This window comes from Ambystoma mexicanum, chromosome 8 (assembly GCF_040938575.1).
Source record: "Ambystoma mexicanum isolate Mex_15411 chromosome 8, UKY_AmexF1_1, whole genome shotgun sequence".
NCBI lineage: Eukaryota > Metazoa > Chordata > Amphibia > Caudata > Ambystomatidae > Ambystoma > Ambystoma mexicanum.
In genome coordinates this window covers 795,539,331-795,558,236 of record NC_090929.1, presented here as the reverse complement: position 1 = coordinate 795,558,236, position 18,906 = coordinate 795,539,331, and the positions used below count along the sequence as shown (strand labels likewise).

Sequence of the window (18,906 nt, the reverse complement as noted above, 5' to 3'; positions counted from 1 at the left end):
ATTCTCAATCATGTTCGCCCTGGATCCATTCTAGGACATCTGTTGACTCGGACTTACACCCAGTCCACCACATTTTGGTACGTTAATTAGTTTTATTTTTTTCTCTTATCTCTTACACTCTTTTTTTACCCGAACGGCTTATTCCCAATTTCTAGCCATACATGACCTGATTTTGGACTTTAGTGTATGTTCACTTTATTTATTTTTACCAATTTTGTTCTTCTTAGAGATCCCTTTTTTTATTGGGCGATATTATGTGCTACACGCTTTTTGGAAGCTTGCTGATAATCACCAGTGTCCATTGGTACTAGTTTCACCGAACACAAGTAGATTGTAAATTGTGCATAAACCTGTTGGTCTAGGACTCTAATCGAGTACTTACCTCTGTTCTTTTGACATGATTTCCTTTTCTACCCATATTTTTCAGATAGGATTAGCCCCCATAGGGATTCTCTGTTGAGATTCATCTTGAGTCATCACATACATCTACATTTTTATCTTTGAAGTTAATCCCGGCATCGACCACATGCTTCCTCCCTGCTTGCTTTAGGGATGCTAGATATTGCATCGAGATCACTTTACTCTACATTATCAGGTATCTAAATCTATTCGAGTTCAAGGGCAATGCTGGGCAGTTTTCCTTACTCCACATGGGCCCTGAGTGTTATCTATAGTACTCTTTAGTATGTACAATTGAGCTAGTTTCTAACATGGTATTCCAGTGGATTAAAACTATAGTATTTAAAACCAATAAGACATTTCTTGATGTGAAAATTAGCACTGTGACTGTTGGAACCACAGGGATAATGGCTATGTTTATGGAACTTTCTAGAACTGCTAGGTATCTTTGTATAAAAATATATGTTGACATATTCCCTTCCTTTTGTTAATATACACATCTTTTGTCTAGAGTCTGTCTAGGCCTATGAAGAAGAGGGTCCAGCCTCGAAACGCATCGCCACTCAAAAGCAGACTACTGGCAACATTTCTTCATCTCTTGTTTGCTCTTTTTGCAATAATACTGTGATTGTGTTTGCAATTGTCTTTGTACTTAAAGTTGCAATTTAAAAACAAAATACATGCACTTACGTGTTTTACAAAAAACTATTTGTGTTTGAATGTTTTTTAATAACCTAGAGTAATCACTTTCTTTAGGATATAGTAGTTGGTTGATCCAACACACCTTATAGTGTGCAGGGGACGGGCGGGTTCAAAGCTTGAATCTTCTCCTTCTTTGCCTGTATTTCCCCATTGCCAGGCACTGGAAAATTGCAAGTTTGGCGGCAGACTGCCGGTTTTACCGGCAAGGCTACCGCCAAACTTGTAATGAGGCCCATAGTCTGCTAGTGGTCAGCAGACACGTGTTTCGACCTCAAGGGGTCTTTATCAAGGCAAGGTATATGTTTGAAGGATGTGGGGAGGTTGCCCGAGCAAGATCCCTCCACTCTTAGCAGACTGCCGAGACTGTGCGTCAGACTCAGGTGAATCCAAACCCAAGACTGAGACCCAACCAGGAAACTCCCAAAGGGGACTCAGCCTGGGGCAACATCCCCACATCCTTCAAACATATACCTTGCCTTGATAAAGACCCCTCAAGGTCGAAACACGTGTCAGCTGACCACTACCAGACTATAAGTCTATACCAAAAAAAAATGTCACTGTAAACAAACCGCACTCGCGTGGTAATGAATTCATATAAAGGATTCTCTAATTTCATGCATTGCGAGGTAACCAGGACTTTCTCTCTATTGTTATATAGTTGATGGAGGGGGATGGGGTAATGGGGAGGGGGGAGTGAACTGTTTCTTAATGGTTATTGTTCATAGTGTTTCGTTATTATTTGTATGTTTGCTATATGTATGAGTTATATTAACTCATTGGAATGTTTACTTGTGAATTTTTATATTTTAATAAATGAAAATAAAATATAAAAAAAAAGGAAGGCACTCAACACTTGGCTATTCCCCCAGCAACTTGAAGACTGATCCGCTCTTATATTCTCTTCCCGTATCACCTGGGCACTGACACTGCTCAGGTGCCCTCATCATCTTGCACAGAACAAGGTAAAGTAGAAACCCGAACCGAGCAGATGATGTGTCCTGTCCACAGGAAAGGGGACTACCTCTCCTTCAGGAAGGCACTCAACACCTGGCTATTCCCCGCAGCATCTTGAATACTGTTCCCCTCTCTCACGCTCATCCTGTATCCCCTGGCCACTGACACTGCTAAGGTCCCCCAAACATCTTGCGCAGAACAAGGTAAAGTATAAACCTGAACCAGAGCAGATCTGTCCACAGGAATACTCCCAACACAAAGCCCAACTGAATAACAGAGTTTTCATAGGCACTTAAAAAAGCTGGAGGAGTAGCCAGTATGTTACACATAGAGAGGTGGTGGGGCGGGTAACGCATTGAACTCTGAGGAATTTTTCATGGCAGACATGGACTGCATCTGGGGGAAGGAAGTAAATAGCATTTCTGCGTTCGAGGAATTCAGAGGACAGATAATGTGAAGGCAGATTGCAGCCTACTGTACTGAATTTAGGTGTAAATAGACTGTAGCCAATATTTTATTATGGAGGAATTCAGAATGTAGCCCTGTGCTGAGCCTGGTTGACTGTAGAATGTAGCTGATGTATTGATTCTGGGTGAATGTGGAGTGTGGGCAGAGTATGGAATCCAGGAAAGGGGGGGAATGTAACCAATGCATTGTACCTGGTTGAAGGTCGAATGCACCCTATGTACTGAATCCAGATGGATGTAGTATGTAGCCAATATATTCAATTTAGGTGAATATAGAATATAGCCAGTATATAAAATATAAGTGAATGTTAGAATGTAGCTAATATAGAATATAATAGAATAGAGTCATTAGATTACATTTAATTGCAAAATGTAGCAAGTGTGTTACGACCGTAGGAAATGTATTAAAACTAAGCTAAGGTAGAATGTTCCCTGTGTATTAAATTGTGGCGAAAGCAAAATGTAGCCTATGGACTGAATCTAGATGAATTACATTACTGCAGTCTGCATACAGAAGGTAGCCACTAATCTTCAACAACCTACACATTGAAATTGACAAAATTGTCCGAAATAAGGCTCTCACTAAAGTATAACCAATGTATTAAAGCTGTCACATTCCATGATAATGGAATTTCTCTGCAGGCATGCCCGCATTCTCAACACACTCAACTCCATCCACGAGATTAACACAAAGCACAGCACCTCTGCCATCAGAATACAGCTAGGCCCTATGACAAAAATATTCAGTGAGTTGGACACATAAAGAGTCTCTTGCACGCGCACTGACTCCTGACCTCCTCTCAGAACCCATCCACATGCCTGTCCATCATGGGTAGGCTACAGGGGCTGAGCCATCCTTCCAAATCCCTACCTCGGCGAAATGCACATACGCATTATAATCCTCTCTGGCAATCTTTCACATATTTTGGACTTCAGTCCCCCATGGCGTTCCAACCACAAGCGTGTTGAGGCCATACTAATGGGATAAATGCGCTATATGAATGACAAACTACTACTACACACAAAAGGTTTTTGACGTAGAAAGCAAGACCGGTTGTCTTCACCCTTTCATATTTCTGTGGGAATAAACAGAAATGGTTGGGAGTAAATTGCCTCTCACTGCTATATCATTGAAATATGCTGGTGGTGTCTGTGGTGATGTAAGTCCGCACAGCATGGGCGACGCTTCCGGACGTGACATGTACAACCAATAAAAGGGACCACCCTTAAGTACACTTGTCTACGATGTGTCTCATTTTGTTGGTGAGACATACCCATCACCCACATATAACAATTGGCGACGAGGTGGTGTCCGTACCCACCAGCGCTGTTGTAGTGCCCCGGCGACGTATGCGAGCTGGCCGCATTACTTCATCGCACATCACAATGATTTTGCTCCCATTCCTGCTATTATTTCCACAGCCCTGAATGCTGTGGTGATCCTCAGTGGTGGAGCAGGCATGAAAACAGCAGCAAGCCATTCTGATCTAAGGAGTGGCTTGAAGGGGGTGCAACATACTTCCCAGTCGGGAGCACACCCAAATGGGAGATTGCATGTCGATGTAGTAATGTTTATTTATTTACTTATTTTTACATTTATAAAGCGCACTAAACCCAAGTGCATCAATGCTCTGTTACAGGTAAGGTTACATAGGCATTGTAGAAGACCTGACAGAAAATAGTACGGGGGAGAAACTCAGGTGCTACGCTCTGTGAAGAACCACATTTTCAAATGTTTGGGGAAGGCCCAGTAGGACTGTTCAGCTCTCCGGGGATGGGGGAGAGCATTCCAAAGTTTAGTAGCCATCAATGGGAAACTGGCACCACCTGCCCTGGACAGCCTGAATTTGAGCATGAGGAGCCAGTGAGCATAAGTGGTACTGATTGGTCTCTTGGACTAGACTTTAGTGATTTTCTGTGCAAGGTATGGCGGTGCAGTATTAGAGAGGCAACTATGGGTGATCGCCAGTGTTCTAAAGGTGATCCGATCTCTTTTAAGGAGCAAGTGGGCGTTTCTTCTTGCAGCAGGGATATGGGCTTGCCTAGGAATGTTAATGGCTGCATGAAGTGCATTGTTTTTGTTAGGGAGAATTCTCTGTTTAGGCTGAATTTCCCTACCTAGTGAGTCCCCCAGCAGCTTTGCTGGATTTCTGGGGTTTCTTTTTTTCTCCTGCCAAGAGTGAGACTCTTTTACCCTCACTCTTGGACATGTTGAAGTGTGTTTTCTTGGTTAAACCTTGTGTTGAATGGGCTATGGGGTCTTTTACTCCATAGGGCCTCATGTGTTTTTGTGATGTGGGTTACACAGCACCCTCTGTGCCGTGACCCAGGGGTGTCCTAGGGACTCCCCAACATAGACTCCATACCCTGGGACTGACTACTGTCTCCCAGGGCATGTAAAGTCACCAAAGACTTTGCTAGTCTTGAATCCTGAACAGAACCAGTACAAACCATCATATTGTGGACGTACTGGCTGGGGCAATTCGATTGCCCCAGGGTCTGTTAGTCGAGGGGGCACGTCTCCGTCCCCCCTGATCGAGTTTTGGCTGGTGGCAGTGGAAACTACTTTTTATATTCGACCGCGAATATTTCCCTATGGGATTTCCCATTGTTTTAGGCTAACACATTTAATTATTTATTTACGGTAGCCTTAAACATACCGCCGGTTTATATATTTATTATTATAACTCCGGTTGGGACTTTTTGCCAAAACTTGACTCTAAAATGGCGTTGGCGTTCGCCTCTGTAACTCTGACCCAAAGTGGAGCCCTTTGTCCCACTTTTGGCGGGCTTCTCCACAGAAGCCCTCCAAAGTGGTGCCACTCTGTCTGGGGTACTTAGGAGGGGTGGAGGGGGATTTAGGCACCCTGGACTGAGTTACCTTGGTAACTCCAGTCGCACTCTGTCCTGATTGGCCCAAGTGGTGAGCCGGCCGGCTCACCACTTAGCATGTTTGAGTGACAGCTAGGCTGGGTGAATGGGGGTTTGCTGCATAAAAGCAGGGCTTTGGGGACTGGAACTTCAGAAGTCGCCACAGGACCAAGAATCCGACGAGGGAAGAGCTGAGCCGACCTGCTTCGACGACACCACCCGGTGGAGCCCTGCTGAACCGTCTCACCACTTTTCCCGACGACCGAGGAGAACTCTTAACGGGGTGGCTCCTTCCCTTGACTGGTGGGGACAACCAGTTTTCGCCTTCTTTTCGCTTCTCGAGGTATCTCGTGGCCGCCTTGCCAGTGCCAAGCACCCCGGCAACCGGAACCCCACCACTTTTACCCCAACCACGAAAGTCGGTACAAACCTTTAACCGGAGGACTCCGCGGCTGGTTTCTTCCCGGGCAGTGCAACGACCTTCTTCTTCTGCTCTTCAGCGAGAACTTCTTCTCCCCTGACCGACGTCGAGCCTTGCTGCCACTGCCTGGAACAACTGCCACCGCTGGAGGATCCTATCCGCTTAAGGTACCGTGTTCCGCCTGGCTTCCCTTGCTACCGACTGTACGGGGTAGATTTAGCCCCCGGCTCTCGACCCTGGGAGTGCCTGGGACACCCTGGCTAAACTTTCTAAACCACTCTAAACTCTTTCTAACTCTTTGCAAGACTTTGAATCCCTAATAACAGTGTGATCTTGGGCACATTTTCGCTCCGGCTACTCTAAGAGTGGGCCCTGCCTAGTGACTTTTGCTCACCTGTGACTTTGTGCTTCTTTGAGCCTATTGCAAGTGTTCTGGACCTTAGAGTGGTGTGTTTAACCCATAGCTGTTTCTATTTATCCCTTTCTTGAACCTACTAGAGTGTCATCTAACGTTAAGCGCTCACCTCTGTTTTAATTATGTGGTGTTAACTTAGAGTTGTCTAGATAGGAGTAAGGGTTGGAACTGCTTTCATTGTAACTGTGTTTGAAGTGTTTTTACTATACTTTGCTAGAGAGTTTTCAACTTATGTGTTCTTAAAAATAAATAACTATATACTTTTGAAACCAAGCTCTGGTCAGTGTTTGCTTGTGCTATTGTGTCTGAGTACATATGGTGTATACTTTGCATACTGCCTAACTCTTCTTGAGGGAAGTCTGACTGCTCAGCCACAGCTACCAGGTAAATCTGGGTGGTGCAGACTGCTACCAAGTGGGTTTACTGCTATACCTGTAGTCCTAAATCTTTTGCAGTGTTCCCCAAGGGAACTGCACAGGTTTCTGCCTAACACTGGTGGCAGCGGTGGGATTTGTATTGAGTATACATTTTATTGTACTTTAGATACCTTAGTGCAACTAACCACAAAGCTTAGCACTGTAAAAGTAATCCTCTAACATGTCAGTTATAGAAAGCTATAGTCAAGAGTCCCTTGCAGCCAAAACTGCTGATTGTTTAAGAGTGCTCTGTAAACATAAGGATCTCCTGACTAAGGGCAAGAAAATGGAGCTGATTGAAAGATTGTTAGCTAACCAAAGTCTGGGTGATGGTTCAGAGGAACCTACCACTCCAGCCACTGTAGATGACAGTATTGAAGTTAACATGGAACAAAATGTTGATGATTCTGAGGAAGAGTCAGAAGAGGAGGGTGAGGCTGTTGTAACTGTCCCTCCTAGGCCTCTGCCTGCTCTACCTGCTGTACCTACTGGACCTTTACCAGGTCCCACATTTAGTCCTCAGTACTTTGAACTGGAGAAAATGAAACTAGAATTGGAGTATAAGAAACTTAATGCTCAAACTGACAAAGAACTAAGGCTAAGGGAAATGGAGCTCAAGTATGACTTAGAAATGAAGAAATTATCTGTTGAGAATGTTTCTCTCTCTGGCTCCTCTAGAAGTTCCAGTCCTAAAAGACCCCGGATGCCTAAAGAATTGATTGGTATGTATGAGCCTAAGTTGGATGTGTTGGATTGGTTGTCTCTGTTTGAATATAATCATGGGCTCCAGAACATCACGGGAAATGACTTACTCACCTGGTTGTTCTCTAGGCTTCCCCCTGTTGCAACTGATGTGGTAATGGAGATGGGGGAGGAGGATAGGAAGGACTATGAATGTGTGAAACTAGCTTTAATAGCTAGGTTTGGGAAGACCCCTTCCCAGTATCTTAAGAGGTTTAGGAGCCTCAAAAAGCATGATGGTACCCCTTGGGCTACCTGGGTGAGTGAATGTTTGAAAAACTTAGAGGGATGGATTAAGGGTTACAAGGTGAACACTTATGAAGGTATGAAGAATTTGTTTATGTTGGAGACTATTTATGATGCCTGCTCTCCTGAGCTCAGACAACACTTGGCTGATTCCAGGGAATTAGATTCCCGGAAACTAGCTAAGGCTGCTGACTTGTGGGTTGCCAACAGGGCCACTCACAAGGATTCTGGGGTAACTCAGAAGAAGGATGGGGAGAAACAGCCTAAAAAGGACTCCAAAGAGAATTCTAATACTACAAATTCCAAAGAGGGCCCCAAACAAAACTATAAGGGTAAGCCACAAGGGAAACCAAATCAGGCTAGTGTACCTCCTGGTCCCAGACCAGAAGGCGGTCAGAACAAGCCTCCATTCCAGCGAGCCTTTGGCTCATGCTTTGTTTGTAAGGCTACTGACCATGTGAAAGGAGATCCCAGATGTAAGGGTAAACCTTCAGGGGTCCAGCTTGCCTCCTTAGCCTTCGCTCCAGAAGAGGAAGTACATATGGCAAGTGGAAACTTTCTATTACTAGCTGATGAACCCACTGGAGTCTCAGCTAGTGTTTCTTTAGTCTCTCTGGGGTTGTGGGAACAACAGAATTTAGATGTCTATAACTCTATCCCAGATAATACTAAAGAGTATTATAAGGACAGTGTCCAGGTGAATGGTCAGGAGACTCCTGCCATTAGGGACACTGGAGCCAGCATAACTGTGGTGGATGAATCATTTTTCAAGGCAGAGGATGTTGCTAAGGCACCCAAATGCCTCACCAAGTTAGCTGGTGGGCCTGTGCAGATGTGTCCCCAGTTACCAGTTCTCATCCAGTGTAATGATATGGCTGTAAAAATACCTGTCAGTGTACAATGTGAAGTGCCAGGTAGGGTTCTGTTGGGTAATGACCTCAAAGCTCTTGGAGTTGTATCTCATACCCCCAGACCCCCTAGCAAAAGGTTACAGGAACTCACAAAACCTGCAAGAGAGAAAACCCTGAGAGGGTTATCTCAGGAGATGATGACAGAAATCACTCCTCTCCCACTGGAGCAACTTACTGCAGTAACTACCAGATCAGGAGCAAAGGGGCAACCCAAGACTCCTAGGAAAAAGCCAGCAGCAAGCACTCCAGGGCTTCCAACAAGGACTTCCCCTAGGTTGTCCAAAGTTACACCTGTAACTCCACCTCCAGCTGAGGCTGAGAGGGAGGTACCACCCTGTGTGGTTGAGCTAGACTCTGAGGAAGAGCTAGAAGGAGGCCCCAACCTTATTGGAGATTTGGACCCTGAGGACCATCCTGAGCTGCAGTCTTTACTGGCAGAAGGTGGGCCTAGCAGGGCAGCTTTTCGTAAGGGGCAAAGAGAATGTCCAACTCTGGAAGGTCTCCGCCACCAGGCAGCTTCTCAAGCTGATGGGCAAGAGCCTGGGAAGTATAGGTTGCACTGGGAAGATGGCCTCTTCTACAGTGAACCCACTGAGTCTGAACCTGGAGACTACAAACGCCTTGTAGTCCCCCAAGAGAACAGACAACAGTTCTTACAACTAGCCCATGAGATACCTTTGGCTGGTCACTTGAGTTTCAAGAAGACCAAGGAAAGGCTCTCACTCTACTTTTATTGGCCAAAGATGGGGGCTGAAGTAGATAGATATTGTAAGAGCTGCCATACCTGCCAGACTTCTGGTAAGGTTGGTTCCAAGAATGTGGCACCTTTAGTGCCTCTCCCAGTTGTGGGAGTCCCATTTGAGAGGGTAGGGATTGACATTGTTGGTCCCCTTGACCCCCCAACCTCCTCAGGCAACAGGTTTATCCTTGTTGTAGTTGACCATGCTACTAGGTACCCTGAGGCAATTCCTATGAGGACTGTTACAGCTCCGGCTGTGGCGAAGGCCCTCCTTGGTATTTTTACCAGGGTGGGGTTTCCTAAGGAGGTAATCTCTGACAGGGGGTCAAACTTTATGTCCCACTACATGAAAGCCATGTGGAAAACCTGTGGAGTTACCTACAAGTTCTCAACCGCATACCACCCTCAGACAAACGGGTTGGTTGAAAGGTTTAACAGAACCATGAAGAGCATGATAGGTGCTTTAGAAGAACCCCTTAAGAAAAAGTGGGACCTTCTACTGCCATGCCTTCTCTTTGCTTATAGAGAAGTCCCTCAGGAGGGAGTAGGTTATTCTCCCTTTGAGCTTCTCTATGGCCATCCAGTCAGAGGTCCATTGGCCCTGATTAAGGAGGGATTGGAAGGTGCTCCTCCCCTCAAGCCAGTCAGAGTGACTGACTATGTGATAGGTCTCCGGAGGAGAATGTCACACATGATGGCAGAAGCAAGTGACAACTTGAAAGCTGGTCAAGCTCTGGTCAAACATTGGCACGACCAGAAGGCTAACATGGTTGAGTTTACTCAAGACCAGCTAGTTCTAGTTATGCTCCCAACAAGGCAGAGGGCCTTGCAAGACAAATGGATGGGACCCTTCAAGATTGTGGGAAAACTTGGAGAGGTCAACTATCTGGTGGATCTGGGCAGACCCAGGGAAGCTCCTAGAGTCTTCCACACCAACCGACTAAAAGCATACATCTCCAGACCTGATGTAGGAGCCTTGCTTCTAGCTTCAGCTGCAGAGGAAGAAGAGAGTGAATCCCTCCCTGATCTCCTCAGAGGTGTGCCTTTAGATGAAAAAGTTGAAGGAGTCAACCTCTCTTCAGACCTGACACCTGAGCAACGAGAGGAGTGCAAATCTATGTTAAATCAGTTTGCCTCCCTGTTCTCACTGTCACCAGGCTTGACCCCTTGGGGCCAGCATGAGATACTCACTGGTGACTGTCTGCCAGTCAAAAGCAGAGGATACAGAATGTCAGAACATATCAGAGCCCACATCAAAGGAGAGGTCAAGAAGATGCTTGATCTCGGGGTAATAGAGCCCTCTACTAGTCCATGGTCTAGCCCAGTTGTGTTAGTACCAAAGGCAGGATCCAAAGACTTGAGATTCTGTGTGGACTATAGAGCTCTAAATGCAGTCACCAAGACTGATGCCCACCCTTTGCCCAGGACAGATGAGTTGGTGGATAAACTTGGTGCAGCCAAGTACCTCAGCACATTTGACCTGACGTCAGGCTATTGGCAAATAGTCCTGACAGACCATGCCAAGGAGAAAACTGCATTTTCAACCCCAGTTGGCTTGTATCAGTTTAAGGTCATGCCTTTTGGACTAAAAAATGCACCTGCCACATTCCAAAGGATGGTGAACCAAGTTCTGGCTGGGATGGAAGATTTCTGCATGGCATACTTGGATGACATTGCAGTCTTCAGCCACTCCTGGGAAGAACATGTGAACCACCTAGGACATGTGTTGCAGGCTCTGGAACAGGCCCATTTGACAATCAAAGCCAGTAAGTGCCCGATTGGTCAAAGTAAAGTGGTCTACCTTGGACATGAGGTAGGAGGTGGAGAAATAAGGCCTTTGCCCAGCAAGATTGAAGCTGTGCAAAATTGGACAACACCAACTACTCAAACCCAAGTGAGAGCTTTTCTAGGCCTCACTGGATATTACAGGAATTTCATTGAGAACTATGGGACCATAGCTTCTCCACTGAATGTAATCTCCTCTCCCAAATTCCCTAAAAAGGTAAAATGGAATGAGGAGTGCAATCAGGCCTTTGAAAAACTGAAGAGAGCTCTTTGCCAAGCTCCAGTATTGAGAGCTCCTGACTACCACCAGCCTTTCATTGTACAAACTGATGCTTCCAATGTAGGTATAGGTGCAGTTCTAAGCCAACTGGATGAGAAGGGTAGGGAGCACCCCATTTGCTTCATCAGTAGGAAACTGAAGGATCCTGAGACAAGGTGGGCAACTATCGAAAGAGAATGCTTTGCTATTGTGTGGGCACTGAAGAAGTTTAGGCCATACTTGTATGGGTCTACTTTTGTTATTCAGACTGACCACCAACCCTTGAGATGGTTAATGCAAATGAAAGGGGAAAATCCAAAACTATTGAGATGGTCAATCTGCCTGCAAGGGTTTGATTTCACCATTGAGCACAGGTCAGGGTGTCACCATCAAAATGCTGATGGACTCTCTAGGATGTATATCATCGACTAGAGGTATGAGGTTCATCCAGGAGTGGATTAAATCCTCCTGTCCCTTAGTCTGGGGGGGGCGAGTGTTAGGGAGAATTCTCTGTTTAGGCTGAATTTCCCTACCTAGTGAGTCCCCCAGCAGCTTTGCTGGATTTCTGGGGTTTCTTTTTTTCTCCTGCCAAGAGTGAGACTCTTTTACCCTCACTCTTGGACATGTTGAAGTGTGTTTTCTTGGTTAAACCTTGTGTTGAATGGGCTATGGGGTCTTTTACTCCATAGGGCCTCATGTGTTTTTGTGATGTGGGTTACACAGCACCCTCTGTGCCGTGACCCAGGGGTGTCCTAGGGACTCCCCAACATAGACTCCATACCCTGGGACTGACTACTGTCTCCCAGGGCATGTAAAGTCACCAAAGACTTTGCTAGTCTTGAATCCTGAACAGAACCAGTACAAACCATCATATTGTGGACGTACTGGCTGGGGCAATTCGATTGCCCCAGGGTCTGTTAGTCGAGGGGGCACGTCTCCGTCCCCCCTGATCGAGTTTTGGTTGGTGGCAGTGGAAACTACTTTTTATATTCGACCGCGAATATTTCCCTATGGGATTTCCCATTGTTTTAGGCTAACACATTTAATTATTTATTTACGGTAGCCTTAAACATACCGCCGGTTTATATATTTATTATTATAACTCCGGTTGGGACTTTTTGCCAAAACTTGACTCTAAAATGGCGTTGGCGTTCGCCTCTGTAACTCTGACCCAAAGTGGAGCCCTTTGTCCCACTTTTGGCGGGCTTCTCCACAGAAGCCCTCCAAAGTGGTGCCACTCTGTCTGGGGTACTTAGGAGGGGTGGAGGGGGATTTAGGCACCCTGGACTGAGTTACCTTGGTAACTCCAGTCGCACTCCGTCCTGATTGGCCCAAGTGGTGAGCCGGCCGGCTCACCACTTAGCATGTTTGAGTGACAGCTAGGCTGGGTGAATGGGGGTTTGCTGCATAAAAGCAGGGCTTTGGGGACTGGAACTTCAGAAGTCGCCACAGGACCAAGAATCCGACGAGGGAAGAGCTGAGCCGACCTGCTTCGACGACACCACCCGGTGGAGCCCTGCTGAACCGTCTCACCACTTTTCCCGACGACCGAGGAGAACTCTTAACGGGGTGGCTCCTTCCCTTGACTGGTGGGGACAACCAGTTTTCGCCTTCTTTTCGCTTCTCGAGGTATCTCGTGGCCGCCTTGCCAGTGCCAAGCACCCCGGCAACCGGAACCCCACCACTTTTACCCCAACCACGAAAGTCGGTACAAACCTTTAACCGGAGGACTCCGCGGCTGGTTTCTTCCCGGGCAGTGCAACGACCTTCTTCTTCTGCTCTTCAGCGAGAACTTCTTCTCCCCTGACCGACGTCGAGCCTTGCTGCCACTGCCTGGAACAACTGCCACCGCTGGAGGATCCTATCCGCTTAAGGTACCGTGTTCCGCCTGGCTTCCCTTGCTACCGACTGTACGGGGTAGATTTAGCCCCCGGCTCTCGACCCTGGGAGTGCCTGGGACACCCTGGCTAAACTTTCTAAACCACTCTAAACTCTTTCTAACTCTTTGCAAGACTTTGAATCCCTAATAACAGTGTGATCTTGGGCACATTTTCGCTCCGGCTACTCTAAGAGTGGGCCCTGCCTAGTGTCTTTTGCTCACCTGTGACTTTGTGCTTCTTTGAGCCTATTGCAAGTGTTCTGGACCTTAGAGTGGTGTGTTTAACCCATAGCTGTTTCTATTTATCCCTTTCTTGAACCTACTAGAGTGTCATCTAACGTTAAGCGCTCACCTCTGTTTTAATTATGTGGTGTTAACTTAGAGTTGTCTAGATAGGAGTAAGGGTTGGAACTGCTTTCATTGTAACTGTGTTTGAAGTGTTTTTACTATACTTTGCTAGAGAGTTTTCAACTTATGTGTTCTTAAAAATAAATAACTATATACTTTTGAAACCAAGCTCTGGTCAGTGTTTGCTTGTGCTATTGTGTCTGAGTACATATGGTGTATACTTTGCATACTGCCTAACTCTTCTTGAGGGAAGTCTGACTGCTCAGCCACAGCTACCAGGTAAATCTGGGTGGTGCAGACTGCTACCAAGTGGGTTTACTGCTATACCTGTAGTCCTAAATCTTTTGCAGTGTTCCCCAAGGGAACTGCACAGGTTTCTGCCTAACAGTTTTGGATGGATTGCATTTTTTGGAAGATGGCGGGTTGAGGTGCCTGCTAAGAGCCCATTGCAGTAATCTAGTCTTAACTTGTTAACATGATGGCTACACTACACTCCAGGCCGTGCACAATACAGGATTACTACCCCCAGGGTGGAATACCAATATTTCAGCTATGTCAGCAGCCTTGAAGCTTTACCTTTAGAGTCTTCGTGCGGCAGACTGTCTAAACCACTTTGATACTGCAAAGACACAGCGTTCCTGTGGTGAAGATCCAGAGATCATACCATGTTTCATATTGCACAGGAAAGGGCTGACAATGAGGATGAAGATGATGCAGTGTCCTCCTCTACATCACCTGCAACATGGAACCAAGAAGCTCACTCAAGTGACACGAGAGGCCCGTCACAAACCTTGCAGGCGCTTCACAGTTGTCATGTCCCTGAATTCGAAGTTTCAGGTATGCCTGCCCCACTTGGCCCGAGATAGTAGCTGTGGAAAGAGCGTCTGAAAATGTTTTGTGTGCTGCAGGTGTGAGATATGATGGCACAAAGAAATCAATGCACCTTTTCTATACAAGGAGTGAGGTACATAAACTATTTAAAATGCTGCCACAAGGGAATGGGTTGTACAACATCACCGACGATGCTCTTTCAAACTACTTCAACCCAATGGCGATTGTTGACTACGAAATATTTCAGTTACAGCAAGCTACTCTGCTAGGTGTCTTCCAAGGCCAGTAATGACTGGAACACCACAGTAATGCAAGAAGGAGCATACACCAAGCAAGACGTAATTCAATTTATTTAGGCCCAGAACACTGCTGTTGAAAGCACGGTTCAAACAGCCCTGTGGAACTGAACTGAGTGAAGTGATCTGTCAACGCCGCCCACAGGGGGCAACATTTTTATATACAAATAACATCATTTGCATACACACATTTGAAATTTTTTTAAACACCTTACAAAAGCTGAATGGATGGACATCAGTCCCCTATAGCCAGGCATACATTGAATGATTGTAATTAGTTCTTGCCATACTGACCCCCAGTATCCAACACCACCCATCGTGTCGTCACAAACCTTCCCACACCACCCCCACAATTACATTTCAAAGCATTACGTGATTGTGCTGACCACTGGACCTTTATTCGTCTGCCAATGGTCAGCCCCCATCGAATACACAGAACAACCTGAGCTTGGCAAAGGGGAGACACTCACACGGCATTCAACCAATGAGGTGCCCCGCAGACATCAGCAAGGACACACAACACTGTTGCACCCTAGGAACACCAAAACCTCTCCTGGTGATTGGTTCCCCGTCGCTCATTCTCTCGCCCCACAGTCCTTTCCCGTGATCATCTGCCAAGGGGAAAACACGTACCTCACTGTGGATGGATTTCATTTGACTGTTTTTAATTCTAATTCCCTACAAGTTCCCTGCGAGCACCCAGGGGCCTAGCTCGCTGGTCTCGAAAGTATCCACTGGTCCAATTCCCCTGGCTACGTTCTCCTGGGAACTGCCAACTTGCAACATTTCTCCAGCACATTGCTGTAGCTGAGCACTCGAGAAATTCATGGTTACCTAGGACATGAGGCCTGTTGCAGCGAAAAGGCAAATGTTTTACTTACCGGAGGCCTATACTCGAAAATTGCTGTTTTTTTTATCACACCATGCTACACTACCTTTTCTACCCACCACCCCTCCCCCTTGACCCTATCCCTGCATGCCCATCTCTCCCATGCCCTCCTCTTTACCCCCAATCCCACTCTTCCCCACAGACTTCTTTGGCTGCACCTGTGCTTATGTTACACGGCGCAGTGGCCAATGATGTACTCACCCCCAGGAGTGCCCCGTCCCTTTCCCTGCTGTGTCCCCCCATCAGTTATGTAATTGATAGGTGCGCCCCCCTTGACAGCAGTAAAGTTGCACCTTTACCGCATTCCCCCTTCCATCAATTGACACCTTCTTGCTTGTCAAGTTTTTACTTACCACTTTGGGGATCCACAGCCTTGTTACCCTTTTCATGCTCCCTCCTTGGTCCTCATACTCCTCCCAATGAAGACTCTATTATCACACATTCATGCCCATCATCTGAGCATACCACCCAAAAGGCATCATACTCATCCACGTTTGCAGGGGGCATTGTAAATACCACTTGTGCATTATGCTTGTTTACCCCAGACTGTGTTGAACCCAAGTATTTACTATGTGCCTTATGCCCCATCCCTTCAACATTCAGGGATATCATATATCTCCTCCTCCCCCCTTTGTTCTTGCAGTGCCTTAGTATTAGCTGACCCGCACAGAAAGTGATGAGCACTGGGACAGTTACTTTGAAAATGTTCACCAACCATGTCAGAATCCAAACAAAAAGAGAATCAAACCAGCTGTCTGACGATAATTGCATTTGTTTCCTTGGTCATAGACTCTTGGAGGGTACGCATTTCCTTTATGGCCTCCATCAAAGTTCCATTAGCCCCGTCATTGGCTGGTATTGTTGTGCAGCATCTGCTCCCTAACTCGTCGAGTTTGCCAGTTGTAACTGCTCATACCGGGTCACCTGCAGTCACTTAGCATTAGCTGCTGCTTGCCCCCCTGGAAGAAGACAAGATGCATAAAATGTGGACACCTTCGAGAACAAGCAAAAATGTGGTGGGATTGCAGCCAAACTTTCTGATGATTTGCTGGACAAAAGTTGCTGCTGCGCCTGTCTCTTTTCAGTGTTTGTGCTTGTGCCCCTTGTATCCTTTCTTCCCCTGACCTCTTCTTCTTGAGCACTGCAGGACGGTCACTGAAGAAGGGCACCAATTCTGATCAAGGCACTAACAGGGCAGAGCTATGCATTGTGACAAGGGAGCATAGCCCCCACCCCAACAGTCGGGAGGTAGCTGGGCATACGCCAGTGGTCCATTACTGCTGCTGTCCCACTCTTCAGTGCTGGAATGCTCATCACCTTGGTGCAGCCAGCGTTAGACCCCAGGTGTGTTGACCCGGTGGACCTGAAACATAAGGAAAATTGTGTAAGAGGCAATATGTGTACTGGTTTGTTTGCTTTAACATGGATAGATGAGACACACATATTTGTTTCACGTTGCCCTACAGCTGTCATTCATTTTTGCCACTACATTCTCTTCAAACCCCACTAACCATTTTGCTCGACACTGTACCATTCCCCCTCCCATTGCCCATCATGAAAGACAGAATGCTCTATCCTCATTAATAGCCTCATGTGGCACTATGTAATGTCATTTCCTGGTGCGTTTCGGCACTGCACTCTGCAGTGCGTTGTGAACTGTTCCCTGCTTCTTACCCCCTCTGTAACATATTCCAATATTATATGTTTGGTAGCTTCATTTTTTGCCATTCTCCCCAGCTGCATATAATTGCAGGCATGCACCCTTTCCCCCTCATCAACCCAATGGAGAAACACTGAATGACCCTGAAAAGGCCCCTCATTTTGCAAAGTGACAAGTGTAGCAGGCGCACTCCTTCCTCTACCGAGACCTCTTGGGGAAGGAACAGCTTTGATGCCTGCGTGACATGTGGGACGAGAGAGCACACGTAACAACTGCCATTTGCCCTCTCCCGTCCCACATGCATCATATCATCATTCCACACATTACCAGATGCTGTGTCCTGCCTGCCCCAAATGCTATCATGAAAGATATCTGCATTAATAAGCTTCTTTTATTTCTGATTTAGTCATCATTACTTGTAACAATGCTTCCAAGTCCCCTATATGCTATAAACCAAAGAGAAAAGATACATAGAGCAACACACAATAATGCCATACTACACCATAACACAGTGTATTTCTGTGTTCTACCATTGCCAATGCTACTGCGAGACATATCGTACACCTCCTCCACAGACCTCCTATATAACCTTATAACATAGAAAAAGTCAATGATAACTGAGCAATACTCCCCATAAAGTGGTTTCCCTCTCCTCTCCTTCAAGGGATTAGCACTGTTGTCTCTGTGGAAGCCAGACTAATAGATACATGCTGAGCGATCACCTACCTTCACTGTCGTTGGTCTGGAGTAGATAACACTGTGCAGATCTGCGAAGCAAGGCTCTTTCTACGATCTTGTAAAGTTGCAGACAAACACTCTGTCCCCAGGGTAGAGGGGTGGGGCTGCAGGTGCAAAAGTCTCTTCTCCTGCTGTGTCAGTTGGTGAGGTCTTGTTGGCCGTTCGGTTTGAGTGTGGGTGAACCTGGTGAGATATGTATTTGTGAGACTTTGTGAATTCCCTCAAGTATGCAGTGAATTTGTCATCAAGTATCTGAGCAGAGCTGATAGCATCCGAGATTGTATGTGCAGTGGTGAGAGGCGCATGCATTCTGTTGCCAGTAATACATTTGTGCCGAGTCAAGTGATGATCCCCGCCAGGTGAATTGCGTAGAGTAAATAAAGCATTAGGCAAGCAAAACAGCCAATTTTTGCCAAGTGTCACCAACAGCTTGGCCAACCGCTCTTTAAGGAAGCCATTTACGAATTCAACCAATCGTTGACTTGAGGGTGGTACACTGAACATAGTTGGTGTTTTATCCCCAGGAGAGCTGTAACCTCCTTAAACAGATAATTGGCAAAGTGTTGCCCATTATCGGATCTTTATTCATCACATATGCCCCATCTCGGAACCACCTCTCGAACTAATAACTTACCACTGATTTTGCATCATTATGGGCACAGTGTCCACCCTCAAACCAACATGAAAAGGGGCATGCCACCACTATCATGTACCTATAAGAGGCACATCAATCCTGCATGTCGACATAGTCAATATTCAAATGCTGGAAGAGACCCTAGGGTGTGGCTATGTTGTCTTAACAGTTTTTAAGGTGTGTCCTGCCAGGAACCTTTGGAAGGTCATACAGTTTCTTGTGAATTCAGCAACTAACTCATTGAGGTTGGGTACAAACCAACTGTCATTAATGTCTATGGCCACATGCTCTTTCGACACACGCGC

The 18,906-nt window shown here is 46.3% G+C and overlaps 1 protein-coding gene across 2 annotated transcripts in view; it reads right to left on the bottom strand.

Annotated features, from left to right (window-relative positions):
* Positions 1-14,716: 14,716 nt before the first annotated feature.
* LRRTM3 (leucine rich repeat transmembrane neuronal 3) overlaps positions 14,717-18,906 on the bottom strand; it is a 269,916-nt gene continuing 265,726 nt past the window's right edge. Inside the window, exons 3-4 of one of the 2 annotated variants that reach the window (XR_011268613.1) lie at positions 17,956-18,150; positions 14,717-16,932 (exon numbers count right to left, since the gene is read on the bottom strand). The gene's annotated coding sequence lies outside the window, so the exon portion shown is untranslated. The remainder of the gene's footprint in view (positions 16,933-17,955; positions 18,151-18,906) is intronic. The other variant, XM_069610634.1, reaches the window with a different exon arrangement.